This window comes from Martes martes (genome assembly GCF_963455335.1).
Source record: "Martes martes genome assembly, chromosome: 13".
Taxonomy (NCBI): domain Eukaryota; kingdom Metazoa; phylum Chordata; class Mammalia; order Carnivora; family Mustelidae; genus Martes; species Martes martes.
Window position 1 is genome coordinate 80,769,440 of NC_137901.1, and position 15,544 is coordinate 80,784,983.

General features: G+C 37.0%; 1 protein-coding gene across 1 annotated transcript in view; it reads left to right on the plus strand.

Annotated features, from left to right (window-relative positions):
- The window catches only part of MED13L (mediator complex subunit 13L), a gene marked incomplete at its 5' end in the record, with an annotated part of 289,095 nt that overhangs the window by 214,185 nt on the left and 59,366 nt on the right, over positions 1–15,544 (plus strand). The window lies entirely within an intron of this gene.

Here is a 15,544-nt window from a genome sequence, read left to right on the forward strand (position 1 = left end):
ATTTTTTTTACTAAACTTAGTTGTACTTCTTAAAAAAAAGTTTTGAAAGGAGAAAATATGAATGGGTTAGTTAGATTCAGTTTAATCTATTAAACTCCAAATGAAAGTGGTAGAGAATATGTGTGTGTGTTTGTGTAGCTTTTATCACTAAAATAAACAAAGATTAAGAAAAAAGCACCACAACAATTTTTTTAAATCTCTTTACCTGTTGTTAGGAGAAGTATCATTAAAAGATATGGTTCACATACTGCTTACTGAAAACATGGTAGCATGTGAAAATTTGCTTAAACTATGACTGATTCTTGATAATGAAAGGAGATTCTCTGACAGAGTCTTCTTATCTCTAAACCTTTTGCAAATTGGTGCTCCTAAAAAAAAAAAAGGTTAACATTCATAATTCTTAACATATTTTTTTGGCAGTGACCAGATGCTGATTGTATGTGATGGTCATTAAATGTTTGCATAACTACTCTGCACATTAGAATAGTGTGAAGAGTGGGTGTTTATTGGGTATCTCTGGGCTGTGCACCAACTTTTAGGTGTTCCATCTTCAGGTGATGTTTCCTGTATTTCTTGTCCCTTTAATGCCATTCTTACATTGAATAAATACTATCTTTCAGGTTTACAGCCCCTGATAACTCTGAGTTCCTGTATCTATCTCCTCTTTTTTTTTTTTTAGTATCTTCTCACATGAGTGTTACCTCATTAGGAGAAATTGTTTTTAATTGTTAAGAATCAAAGTTAATTCTGTTCAGAATTTGTTGAACATATTGCAAAACATGTAGCTGTCTTTGACTTCATGATTTTAAATAGACTCCAAGAAAAGTATAGAAACATCTTACATTTATTTTTCTGTTGGTTTTAGCCGTCAGATTTATTTTTCTTATGTTAGGGATAAGAGGGTTGGGATCACAAGCAGTGCTGATGATTAAAGGCTGCACTGTGTTTTGATTAAAGAAAAAAAAGTAGCTTTTTGGAGTAGGCCTGTGGTATGGGGAGAGTATGCAAGATAAATACTCGCTGATAACAGCATTCTACCAAATAAGTGTCAGCTCCAATTTTATTTTGCCTTTGCTGGGAAAACTGTGACCTCCTTGGAGTACTGGTGAGTGAGACATTTTGCAACAGTGCTGAATATAAAAGGCCCTGCTCTCTGGTAGGCTAATGCCAAATGTTGGAAAGCCTTTAAAGAACTTGCCAAGCCACACTGAGCTGAATATCAGCTGCTAGATCTGAAATAGTACAGTATAAAAAAGTAGATTCCCCCCTTCCATTTTGTTTATTGTAGCCATTGCCTTTTAAAAATATAACTGGGACCATTACTGTGAGTAGGGACACAGGGTAATTTTATGATGTTCTACTATTCAGTTTGTATATCAGCGCTCATTAAATGCATCCTATGATATAGCGCTGTTAGTTCCTTACATAGACTTGGGGTATGAGAGAAAAAAGTATGGTTTCTCAGTATGGATTCTTTCTTCTTTTTCCTGCTTCATCATGTTCCAGAAGTATTTAAGGTAGTTTACATATAATAAATATACTGAGACCAGAAAAACTAGTAAGGGTTGATACTCAGGCATGATGGAAAGTAAAGTACATTAGTGGAGTATGGAGAAATAATACTCTGAAAGCAAAAAAGACTGCATACCTAGCACCATTATTTGTTAACAGATTGGGGGGGGGGGTGCTGTTGCTTGTTGGACCATGCAGGTGAAGTCCCACTTGCTGTTGTTCACCTGATGAATGGCAACATACTGGAATTTCCGTCTGCTTCACACTTCTTTTAGCAGGTCATTTCTCCCACTCTGAGCTGGGTGTGGGAATGTAGGTAGATGTCAGATGTCTGTCCCTGTGTTTCTTTTAAGCTGTGATGGTCACTCCGCCATCACTACTGCTTCGGCTCCTCCTCAGGTGGCAGAATCTGTCAACCGTCGTTAGGTGTTTGTGTAAATAGAAGAAAACTTGGTGATTTTAAGATGTACTATACAAGTGAATTTTGTTGTTTGGGGGCATTTTATTTTAGCAATAAAGAACAATAGAGAAGGGCTAGTGTATACTCTCAGGCAGACAGTCAAAAGGATATAGAAAGTTTTATCAGGGCACCTGGCTGGCTCAGTTTGGCAGAGCATGTGACTCTTGATCTCAGGGTTGTGAGTTCAAGCCCCATGTTGAGTATAGATATTACTTAAAAATAAAATCTTAAAAAAAAAAAAAAGCCTTAGCTATGTTAGTATTAGTTGATCCTTTATTGGTCTTAGCAATATATAGTGTCTTCACGGTATTTAATGAAAAAAAAAAAAAAAGGGTAGAAAAATTTATGTGGCTTTCCATTAACCCCCTCATTGCTCTACTACCTCTCCACATAAACTTTGTTACTATCTCTTAAAGCAATCAAAAAATGGATAAAAGCGTTTTTTAAAATACTTAAAAAAAAAAGAAAGAAAGAAAGAAAGCATGTCTTAAAGTGAGCAATAAAAGTACTTTGGTGGTTATGAGTTACCTAATATAAATGTCACTTTAATCTGTATTCTCTCCCTGGCATGTTCCCACTGAATTTTCAAAGGGCTGTCCAGAGGCTGTGACTGGATAATCTGGCCTAGTTTAGTAACCTCAAGAGAGACTTTAATAAGACTTTCATAAGCCTTCTCAAATTTTGTATATGCCGGCTTCTGATTTTCAAGTACATATCGCTGACTATAGCCGCTCGTATGTCTATTTTGGCATTTTGAAAATTACCTTACACAGTTTTTATCATCAGGATGGAAGTCCTCAAGCTTTCCAGCCATTGGATCAAAGATATATAGGGAGTCATGGCCTCTGCACTGTCTAGCAGGTGAGGCACCCAGGGAGAAACACTAAGTCCTTCAGGGCACTAGGACACTGTTTTGCATTAATGTAAGATGTGCTGTTGGTTTGTTACCACTGCAGTGCCAGGAATGGTACCCTTGTGATTGTCAAGAATTAGTGCACTGCAGCAGTGCCAAATTTACTGCCAGTGAACAACTTAGCTTTGAGGATGGAAGGGTAGAAAGGAGAAGTCATAGAGCTTGCTGATTTAATATATTGTATGTGTGTAAATATATATAGTTATTAGTATACAATGAAGGAAAATTGTTCAGTGAGGCAGTTTTGTATTGTAATAATTTACTTGGTAATTCTTTTTCTTAGAAGGGTGATTTCATAAAAGTGTGATGGTAATTTGACAGTTATAATGCAAGTGCTTGCTCTCATTTAAAAAAAAGTTATGTGTCATTAACTTTCCTGGACATTTTCATTGCCTTTGTATCAGGTTTAACTTATAATTTAAAGGGAAGATATATGAAACAGTGAAAGCATCTCAGAGTGTTATGAAATAATTTAATTGTCTTGTTATTTGAATATTATAATGCTTCCCTCTTTTAAAAAGGAGGAAAGTTAAGGTTTGTCCAGTAAGAGAAAGGTCATATGCCACTATGCTAGTGAGCAAAGGATTTCTACATAGTCTTTGTGAAAGCTGCCAAAGTAAACAGTATATTTTTAAGGAAAGGAAATGATAAAATAGCATTAGCAAAATATTCCCAAATGAGGATCTATAGAGTGAGGCAAATTACTTCTGGCAAGAGATTTGGTTAATGACAGCTTGGAAAATTTTAAGATAAGTTCATAACACAGAAGGCATTTAGATAAAATTATCTAAATGCGTTCTGCATTGTGAATCTGTTATCAAAACACTTTTACACCATGAAAAGAATAGGAGTTTATTAATATTCATAATGCATTTTGAAAGCACATGTAATACTTGCATTCTGAAAACTCAGTGTAAGAAGTAAAAAAATTCTTTTTTTTTTTTTTTTTAAGATTTAGAATATTGTAGGAGAATAAAATGATCTGGAATACTAGTCCTTCCTTTTTTTTTTTTTTTTTTTTTTTGCATTTATTCAGGTCCTTTCCCAACTACAGTGGTACAACCCCCACCAATCCCTTGTGTTTCCTGAGTAAAAAGTTTTAAAAGTTGCCTTTTCCCATATCCCTGGAAATTACATACTATTGCCTTCTATTAATAATTAAACTTCCTTCCACTTTAAATATATTCACTGTGTGTATCAGTGTTCTTGTTCTCTCAGGGTGGAACTTTCTGAAGAAAAGTCATTTAATCTTTGGTTATGACTGAAGCTGCATTCATTCAGTGACTATAAGTATTGTGTGTTATGAGCTGCGCTAGGTGGCTGGAACACCGAGGGCTTAGGGAGTTCTCATTAGGGCGGGAGGGAACCATCAAAATAAGTAACAGCAAATTATGACAGGTCCTCTGAAGGAAACCACTGGAGTGATGGAAGCCTTGGACATACAAACTAATGTAGCAAGAGATGGTATTGGAAAGATAGAATGCAACCGTGTTGCTTTTCTTACTGGAATGCAGTTTCAGTTTCACTTCTTGAATCTCTGAGAATAGAGAATTTTACCCAATTATAACAGTAAGATGGAATATGTGATATTTTATAAATAGTAGGAATACTTTTTTTCCCTAGACCCCCCCTCATTCCCACAGGTTCATGTCATTCTTTTATAAACTGATAATTCTTTAAGATTGCATAGAGTACAGGGGCGCCTTGGTGCCTCAGTCAGTTAAATGTCTGCCTTCGGCTCAGGTCATGATCCCGGGATCCTGGGTTTGAGCCGTGCATTGGGCTCTCTGCTCACTGGGGAGCCTGCTTCTCCCTCCCCCAACCACTGGTGCTCTCTCTCTCAAATAAATAAATCTTTTTTTTAAAGATTTTATTTTATTTATCTGACAGGGAGACAATAAGAGAAGGAACACAAGTAGAGGGAGTGGGAGACGGAGAAGCAGGCTTCCTGCTGAGCAGGGAGCCCAATGTGGGGCTCGATCCCAGGACCCTGGCATCACGACCTGAGCAGAAGGCAGACACTTAACAACTGAACCACCCAGGTGCCCCGCAAAATAAATCTTTTTAAAAAAGATTGCATAGGATAGAAAGCCATATGAGATATTATAATTATATGTTGAGGGTTTTTTTTTTAAAGATTTAATATTAAAGTATACAATTTTGACTGAGGTATCCTACCAGAACTTCTCCATCTTGATATTGCTATACCTTTTAATGTCTTTAGGATCTTGCAATGCAGGCCAGTACAGTAGTTTTATGTTAGTATGTTTGTTCCTTCTTAAGTTTTTAGGTACTTTGCTCAGGAAAGTAATACTATGCCTAAGGGCTATTCTGGTCTTGTTTATTTCCATATTCTTAAATCTAGTCAAGTATCTTACACAAGACACACTCAAGGTGGATAGATGTGTTTAGTAAATGTTGATTAAATGAGTCCTTCTGATAGCATGGGTACCAAGCGAGGTAAGTGCTCTCAATAGCAGGGAAGAAGGAGGTCTCTATGGAAAGAGCTAATATGAGAAAGCTCTATAGAGAAAGTAGAAGTGATGTTGGACTATGAAAGATGGGATTTAAGGAAAATGGAGGAGTGGGAAATGATGTGGAGTTATAGGAATGTACGTGGGATATTCACAAAGCATTAACCGTTCCAAACTGACTGTCATTGAGAGTTTGTACATAGAAACAGGGTTTTAAATACAACTTAAAAAGAAAAAGTGGGTTGCAACAGAATGAGGACAGTCTGGACAGATGGCAGAGGGGTTTAGATTTTTTCCTCTGGGCAGTGGGGGACTTTGACATGGGATTGAGTAGTATTGATTTTTATTACAAATGTGTTTTAGGAGGATTGATTTGGCCGTACTACTTAGGATGGATAATATAGTCAAAGAACACAGTTCTTCAATCGCATTTACTGAAGAGAATATCCTGTTGACCTGTATGTCTAGTCCTTATTTATTTTGTGCTAGTCTCTTTTCTAGTCCAGAGAATATAAACTGCCTTGGGTCCCAAAGAGGGTCACAGTATATTCTACTCCTCAGCTGTCAGCAGTATGCCCAGAGCAGGCTCTCCCCAGAAGACTGATTAGAAAGATCGTCAGAAATCCTCAAGGCTGTGGGTAGTATCACCTAGTGCATTGCAGGCTGGAGTATCACAGCTTTACACTCCTGTCTTCCCTGTCTCATGACTGAGAGTCTCAGGCTTATTTCTTGAGTATCCTAGTAAAATGCCAAAAAATTTTAGAGGAAAGACAGTAAAGTATCACAAACTCAGTGAAGCATTAATATGGCATCTGCCCATGCCACATTCCATGCTAAGTCCAGAATGATAGATAAAATGTGATTTCTGCCCTCACAAAATTGAGTCAGATGGATTGGATGTAAAATGTGTGAATATGAAAGTTCTTTCAGATATACAGAGAGGGGCATATGGGGGCATTTAGCCTGTTCTGGGAATTTAGAGATGATTTCTTGGAAAAGATGAGTAGAAGTTAGAGGAATGATAGGAGAAGTTTATTCTAGACAAAGGAAGAAAAGCATGAACAAAAACATCGACATCTGGGAACCTGGGTGGCTCAGTGGGTTAAAGCCTCTGCTTTCGGCTCAGGTCATGATCCCAGGGTCCTGGGATCGAGTCCCGCATCGGGCTCTTTGCTCAGTGGGGAGCCTGCTTCCCCCCCCCTTCTCTCTGCCTGCGTCTCTGCCTACTTGTGATCTCTGTCAAATAAATAAATAAAGTCTTTAAAAAAAAAAAAAGTTAAAAAAAAAAAAAAAACATCGACATCTGAAGCAGCATGACATACACAGTAAAAAGCGTCTAGTCCTGAAGCAGACTGGTTGGTTGAGGCTAAGGGGGGTGTCTCATGGAGTGAGCATATACCAGGACTAACACTGAACATTTTCTTTTTCATGCTCTCCTTGAGCTAATTGCCAGGAGGGAATCTCTGTATGTTATGTTGAGCTATTCAACAGTAGAAGAGATTTCTCCAATATTATATCTATGTATCTATATATCTTATTTCATATATATATAATCTCTCCATGGATGTATACTCTCATGATTCCTGGGTTAGGGAAATATAAATATGTTGCCTAACTCTCTGATGTCTAGGGAAGCGCCAGGAATCCAACACTTACAGACTGACACTGGCATCTTCACCCAGGGGTTACTTTGAAACAAGATATTTTGATGGCTTCTCTCTTTAATTCTGAAGGAAATAGGCCTTTGAAGCTTAGAATAAAGAGTTGCAAACATCTGGTGAAATATTTGGAGATCTGCTTGTAGCATAGATGAAATACGGTAAAGCACTAAGGGAGAATGAGGGGGAGAGAGGTGGAGAGGAAGGGAGAAAAGAGAGGGAGAGAGAGAAAGAGAATTGGAAGCAGGGAGAGGGATTGAGAGGTGAGGAAGGGAGGAATGGAGAAAGAAAGAGGAACAGAGGAGAGAGAAGGACGGAGGGAGAAAGGAAGCTTAAAAGGATTTTGAGCTTGGATTAGCTTGTATAAATCATGTTATATGTTTGAAGTAAGAATTTAGTATTTTGAAAATAGTTTAGTAAGTTGCTGTAGTGTTCTTTATCTCATCAATAGTGTTTGTCTAGGGCTCTTAAAATGACATTCTTGTGAATAACTTGCACAGATATAAACCCTGTTTATGAGTCATAAAATAATTTAGCACTTATTTTACTTTTATTCAAAATTCTCACCTTTGATTTTTAAAATAAAACTAGTGGTAAATGCTAAAGCTATAGAGCAAACCCCTATGAAATCCATAATATGAACATTTTCCAATAGTGTAATTATAATCTTGAGTGTGATTTTATTGTATTGTATTGTATTTTTTAAGATTTTATTTATTCATTTGAGACAGAGAGAGCATGAGCAGGGGGAGAGGCAGAGGAAGTGGGAGAAGCAGACTCCCCATTGGAACCTGATGTGCAGCTCAATCCCAGAACCCAGAGATCATGACCTGAGCTGAAGGCAGATGCTTAACCATCTGAGCCACCCAGGCGCCCCTTGAATGTGATTAAAACAAAAACAAAAACAAAAAACAAACAAAAACCTCAAACCTCAGAGATGAAGTTACATAATAAACACACACACTGCCGGGAACCTGGGTGGCTCAGTGGGTTAAGCCTCTGCCTTCGGCTCAGGTCATGATCTCAGGGTCCTGGGATCGAGTCCCGCTCTCTGCTCTCGAGTCGGGCTCTCTGCTCAGCGGGGAGCCTGCTTCCCCCCTCTCTCTCTGCCTGCCTCTCTGCCTACTTGTGATCTCTCTGTGTCAAATAAATAAATAAAATATTTTAAAAAAAAAACAAAACACACACACACTGCCATACAGTCTCCAGAAACTCCTCTTCCTCCTAGCCCATGACCACCTCCTCCTCTTTTTCCTCTCTCTCCTTTCTCCTCCTCCTCTTCTTCTCATTTTTTCTCCTTTCTGTCTTTCTCCCTCTTTCTTCTTTTCATCACTTTTACTTTTTTCCTCTCTTCCTTTCTCCTTCCATCCCTGTCTCCCCCTATATCTCATTTCCTTCCTGATGTCTATAGACAGAATATAATGTAGAGGGAGCCCTACAGTTTATAAGACTGTTTTTAACTCCATGGCACCTCTGAGCCCTGTGATCGGTGTACCAGAGATAATATTGGAAAGTGATTGAGTGGTGTAGGGAAACAGGGGAAGAGAATCTTGGCGAGCTGTATCTTTAAATTCTATGGTGAGGATCAGCCTTGCTGAGGGGTGGGTATTTAAGCAAAACTTGTAGGAAGTGAGGGAGAGAGCCCTATGTCCCATGGAAAGAGGAGAGGAAGAGAGTTCCAGGCAGGGGAGCAGTAGTGTTCAATGGGCCAGAGGAGGAATTGTGATTTGTGTGAGAGACAGCAAGAAGTCTTACTGGGCTGGAATGGAGAGAGAGAGAATGAAAGAGAGCAATTGGCAATTTGGTCAGAATGGTAACTGAGGCTGGGTGTTGAAATTTATTGCATTTTTGGCTTTACACTTTGCGAGACAGGGAGCCATTGGAGGCCTGGGTTCTGTGTTCCCTGTTCCATTTCATTGTTCTTTGTTCTTGAGTTATTACTACCCTGCTCTTATTACTGTGTTTTAGTAATAAATCTTGATACTGGTAAGTTAAGTCTGTTGCTTTGATTTCAAAATTGCATTGGCTATTCTTGACCCTTTATTCTTCTATATAAATTTTAGAATCAGCTTGTCTGAAAACTTACTGGAATATTGGTTGGAATTGGATTGAATTTATAGATCAATATGGGGGAGAATTGTAATCTTTGTGATACTGATAATCATATTCAGGAATATGGTCTCTCTTTTAAGAGTTTGTATCTTCTATATTCTTCAAATCGAATGTTCTGTAAATTTCTCCATAGAAGCCTACCATATCTTTTATTAATTTATTTTCTTTTTGGTTTTCATTGCTATTACTAAGGGGGTATTTTTTTCCCATTATATTTTGTGCATGGCATGTGAGAACACAGCTATTGCTGATCTTGTGTCTACCAACCTTAAGAACTCTGTTGTTACTTCTATTAGTCTGTTGTCTACACTGAAAAAAATCTGAGAGAATTATGTCATCTGCAAATAAAGATAGTGTTACCTCTTCCTTATCGATTTTTTACCTCTTTCTCTGTTGCTCTGACTTGGACACCCAGGACAGTGTTGTGTTTAAGAGGAGGTATCCTTGTCTTGGGCTTTTTAATAGAGTATCCTTCTAAAGTTTTAACATTAAGCAAGGTAATTGCCTTATCTGTTCAAGTTAGATAGTTCCTTTCAACTCCCTATTTGCGAAGAGTTTATTTTTTAAACAATTCTTGGATTTTTAAAATTTTAATATACACTTTTTTCCTCTGTGTGTTGAGATGGATTCTTTGATTTTTCTCCTTCATCTGTTAACATACTGTGTTATATTAATAGACTTGCTGATGTTAATCCATTATTTTATTTCAACATAAACCCCACTTGGTTGTATTGTAGATCTCTGGGTCACTTCTAATTCAATTTATTATTATTTAATTTAGTAGTTTTGTGTCTGTGCTCATGAGTGAAACTGTTAGATGTGACTTTCTCTTTTTCTAACTATTAATACCCGGTTTTACTGTCAAAGCTGTACAGGCCTAAAGGAAAGATTTGGAAGGATTTCTCCCATTTATCATTTGTTGAAACAGTTTGAATAGAGAGACTGATTGTTCCTTGAAAGTTTTATAAAACCTTCTAAGCTGATGTTGAATTGGGTGGGCGTATTTCTTATTCTTTTCAAAATATTTTCTAAATCTTCTATTTTTATAGAAAATTACCCATTTCATGTGTTTGAGATTTATTGGCCAAAGCTACTAAATTATTTTTATCATTAAAGGACTCCTACTTTATCTGTGGTTACATCCTCTTTTGGGTTCCCAGGACTGTTCCTTTGTGTCCCTTCCCCCTTAAACAGGCATGTTCCCTACTTGCCTTCCCCAATTCAGTCACCCTAGTGGTTTGTCCTTACTTTAGTTTGCTCAAAGGACAAGTTTGGATTTTGTTAATCCTTTCTATACTACTACTACTACTACTACTACTAGTACTGCTACTACTACTTCTGCTGCTGCTGCTTCCTATTTTATTAATGTGTATTTTTGTCATTATTTTCATCTTTATGTTTTCAGCAAGTTCTTTTTTGCCTCCCCCTGCTCCCAACTTCTTGATTTGAATGCTTACTTCAGTTTAAGTTTTTTTGGTAAGATTTTATTTATTTAGTTGACAGACAGAGATCACAAGTAGGCAGAGAGGCAGGCAGAGAGAAAGGGGGAAGCAGGCTCCCTGCTGAGCAGGACTCTGGGATCATGACCTGAGCCGAAGGCAGAGGCTTAACCCACTAAGCCACCCAGGTGCCCCATTTTAAGATGTTTTTATAGGCATATAAGGATATAAATTACTTTGTAAGCTCTGTTTCTTGCAGATTTTGACATGTATTATTTTCATTGTCATTCAGTTTTAAATATTTTGTGATTTCCATTGTGATTTCCTTTGTAACCTGTGATTTAATTAGAGAGTGAATGTTTAAGTTTCCAGACAAAGGGATTTTATTTTAACCTTTTTCTTCTTTTGAACTGTTGATTTCTAACTAAATTGCACTGTCATAGAAAGTATATGGTCTGTGTGATATCAGATCTTTGAAATTTAGGACTTATGTGTCTTAGTACCTAGTCCATTTTTGTACTTCTTGCATGTGTTCTTGAAAGAGAACACGTTATTTCTGGAAAGCCAGAATATAAATATATAAATCAAGTATTCAGTTTTATATATTTTTGTCATTGCTGTGTCTTTGTTAGTTTTACTTTCTTAATAATTTGCTTATTTTATTAAGTACTGAGAAGAATATGTTGAAATCTGTTAATTGCAGATTTGTCAGTTTCTCCTTGTTATTCTACCAATTTTTTTTCATATTTTTAAGTTCTATGGCATGCCCTATGGCTGTGTACATACACATTCAAAGTTGTTTAAGTTTCTTGTTGAATTCCTCTGTTTGTTATAATGTAATGATGAACCTAAGTTTTAAAAATATTTTATTGTTTTGTTTATTGTTATTTCTATACCAGCTTTATTTTAATTTGGATTCACCTAGCATATCATTTTCTTTCTTTCATTTTCAGTCTTTTGGGGTGGTTTTATTTTCGTATGCCTTTTGTAAGCATACATAGGTGGATTTAGTTGTTTTAGCTACTTTGATGTATCTTTGTCTCTTTGATAGGCAGAGAATGCACAAATAGACCTGTCTTTCCAAGTTCATCTTATACTAGTCTTTTTCATTTTTCCAATGATGCAGCCACAACACAATGCCTCTTTATAAAGTTTCCTTTAAAATGTCAAATGCGCTCTGAGTTCCTTTGCACATGTAATTCTCTCTTCTTGGAATGGTCTTTACCATGGCCCTCTGTTTTAGAAAGCAAACTTCAGTTTAAGTGCTCCCCCTTTTCTTAAGAGAAGTTCTTCTCTGACCCATTCCAAATAGCATCCCCCTTGTTTTCCTAGTACCCGATTTCTTTTATAGCACCAAAGTTATTTATTCTTAGATGTTTATTGGTATGACTCTAAATACTGTTATACTAAGCATTTTACTTACATGTTGATTATTTGATATTAGTAAACGGGAGGAGTAAGATAAGGCAGTACCCCTAAAAGAGTAACATGGTCAAGAAATGGCCTCTAATGGCTGAGGAGCTTGGAGTAAAGAGGGAGAAATAAAGACGGTTCATGAATGGGAAAGAATTTGGGTATGGAGGTGCCTTTACCTAGAAAAGGAAATATGTAGTCCTCCAGGACCGGGGGAGGGAGTGAGAGAAATGTGACTGCAGATGTATTTAAGGTATAAAGAGGTTAAATAAAGAATTGCCTGAATCAGACCTGATTTTACTGAATAAAGAGTGGAGAATAAATGGAATTGAGAAGGCGGTGGAATACTTGTCAAAAGGTGTGCCTTAAGAGAACGGCATAAGGCTCCAAGTTTAGTTGGACTGAGTGAAGTTAGCAGTGTTGCTGGTTCTGTGTTCATTTTTTAGTACCTTGTGATCCACAGCATTAGAGGGTTAGTGTAAATGATGCATGGATGGGTGTAAGTTGCATAGTGTGTGATCACACTGATGAGTGGATATATTTTACAGGGGTGAGTGTAGCATTGATTGAAGACAGAATGTCATGAATGTACTATGAGCACCATGTTAAGAAGGTGGGGAATGAACTCCTCTTGCTGTGCTCTAAACGAGTGTGACTTTGGGCACAGTCTTCTCCCTGAGTTAGAAAGGTGTTGAGCTTGATCATCTCTAATGCCCTTTTCAATTTTCACATGATGAGAGTGTATGAAAAGATGAAATTGAGTGAGTAATGGTTTAGGTAAAAGTAGGTGATGGGTGCGAAGAAACAAGTACAGGTATGGAGCTTGTAATAAGTTGTATCTCCTAACTCTTAATGATAACACTAACATAATGTATCTGCAATTGTTTTGTAGAGTCCCTTATTTTCAGTGTTCATTCACATTATCTGGTCATCTTTTAACTATATAAGGGTTGGTAGGGATATATATATATATATCACCACTTACAGATAACCTCGCCAGAACAAAGAACATTATATTTCAAGACAAATTCCAGTTGTGCCTCTAAGAATGGCATTGGCAAGCCAGACTTTTTTTAAACCCTATTTCCTTATCTGTAAAATGAGGAGGGTTGGCTTTTGTATCAGACTACCTGAATTTTACTTTTAGGCAGGTGTCTAGATCAGAGAAATATGACAGTTGTTATGTATCTGCATTTTATCAAGGGATTTGACATAATCTTTTAGATTTTCCTTTGTAGACAAGAAGTAGTGAATGGGCGGCAGCACCCTAGTGAATTTGTAACTTGGGAGCTATCTGATAAGATGACATAGAATTCTATTCTCAGTGTAGTCTTTTTCACCATTTTTGCGATGACATGGGTAAAGATATTGATGGCTTGCTGATCAAATAGCCAGTACATTGGATAACAGAATCAGAATCAAAGATGATCTCAGCAGGCTTTAACTAAGAGCCAAATATGACAAGATGAAACACCATGGATTCTTCTAGTGCATGCCTGTAGTTGGGCCAACAAGCACACTGCACAAGGATTGGAGGCAGGGGCTTCCTTCAGATCTTGCCTCCATTACTCTCTGTGTGACATATGGCCTCACATTCAAAAGCATGAAAGGATATGAATTGTGAATTCTCTTTCTCCCCCAGTCATGCCGTGTCATTCCCCAAAGGCAAATAGGATTATTAGGTTTTTAAAGTGTATCCTTCCAAAGAAATTTTGTGCCAGTGTAAACAAATCGTGTGTGCACATATTTCCCCTCCTTCCCATTTTATGCAAGTAGGAGTATATTACATTGTTTTTGTACCTTAGTTTTTTCTCTCATATTTATGATTTTATGTTGGAGGCTCCCACATGTTGGTGTGATCATTTTCTTTTAAGTGTTTGCACAGTATTACTTTGTAGGGATGAATGATAGATCATAGTTTAGTTAACCAGTTCTTTACTGAAGAACATTTTGGCTATTTTCAGTATTTAACTATTACAAACAATGCTGTAGTCAATAACTGTACAAAAGTTTTATCTATGGAATAAAGTCGAAAGGAGTGGTGTTGCTAGGTCAAAGGGAAATTCCACTTTCTAATGTCACTGGTATCATCTCTGCCCTCCTGTGTCACATAATCTTAGAAAAAACAGAACTGTATAGCTGGAAAGGGATATAAATACCATCAAGTTTAGTGGTTCCCAAAGTATGGTACTTGGGCTCGGAGTAACAGCAGCATCACGTGGGAACTTGTAACAAATGCAGATTCTTGGAGCCCGTGCTTGACCTCCTGAATCAGAATGTATGAGGTTCCCAGCAGTTTGTGCTCACAGTTGATTTTACGTATGAAAAAACTATGATCACAAAGGTGAAGTAACTTAGCGCTTGTCTCAAGGTGTGACTTCTGACTTCTTTTTGAAACTCTTTTCCCATCATGTCACATCTTTCCCCCACTGGAGTTTACAGACTACATGCTGTTCTTAACAACATCCACCCTTGCCTCATGCCCTCTCTCTCACTTTTTCTTTTGTCTCTACTACTGAAATCCTATTTTCATTTGTTCCTGTTTTCTTGGAAGCACTTGGATCTTCCAATTTGGAAAAATCACTACATCTTAACCTTCCTATGGTATTTTGTTTTTACTTCTCTTTCTCTATGAGTGTCTGATGTGCATTCATGTCAGTCTTTTGTTAGCTTATACATATGCTCCTTGAGGACAAGGATGATGTTTTATTTGTTGTCACTTTAGGCTCCTTGCACCTTCCTTGCATTTACTAATTGATATAGATAAACATTGGTTGCATTTCTTCTCATGCAGGAAATCAGTGAAATAGAGAACATACTTGGTGCTATGCTCAATATCTGTAACCCTAACCAGTTTTCTTATAAACAAGCTATTGACTACACGGGACAGTAGGCACAATGGGGATAAGTCAGCTCAGACCCCTCAGTGAGGTTCATAGATGGAAAATTAACCAATATGTAATGATTGAACCTATATTTTGGTTCTCTTATGTGCCAGGCATAATGTGTGTTGAGGCTGGTATGTTTCTAATATCATTTTCAAAAATAAAGGACCATGCATTTTTACAGTTGATACTGTCTTATACCTGTATACATTTAAATTGTAGGTATCATTTCCTCCTTGTGAACTTAAAACTTAGAAGTATGGTGTCAGGGGATGTTAAAATTTTTTAAAATTCTTAAAAAATTTGAGTTATTATCTTGTTTATTCTGTTGTGCTAAATATCAAGATAGGTGTTTCATATTGTTGAAACTTCACATTCTGGTAAAACACCCCATTTTCTCAGATTATCTCAACATACTTGTCAGGGAAGAATATAGATGATTCCCTGTGTGATAGAGTAGAAGTTTTATCACTTTTAGTTCACTTTTTCCTTAAAGCATTATAATTTTATATCTAAGCAAAATTTAATGTTTTGGGTAGTACTCAGAATCCAGTTTATAATATTTAGAGAAATTTTGAGAAGAAGCTTATCTTGAAGATGATATTTTAAATGATAGTTGCCTGGCCTACAGTGACTTTGGTTCATTCTTATGAGCTGTCTTGAGAAATGGAGATATTA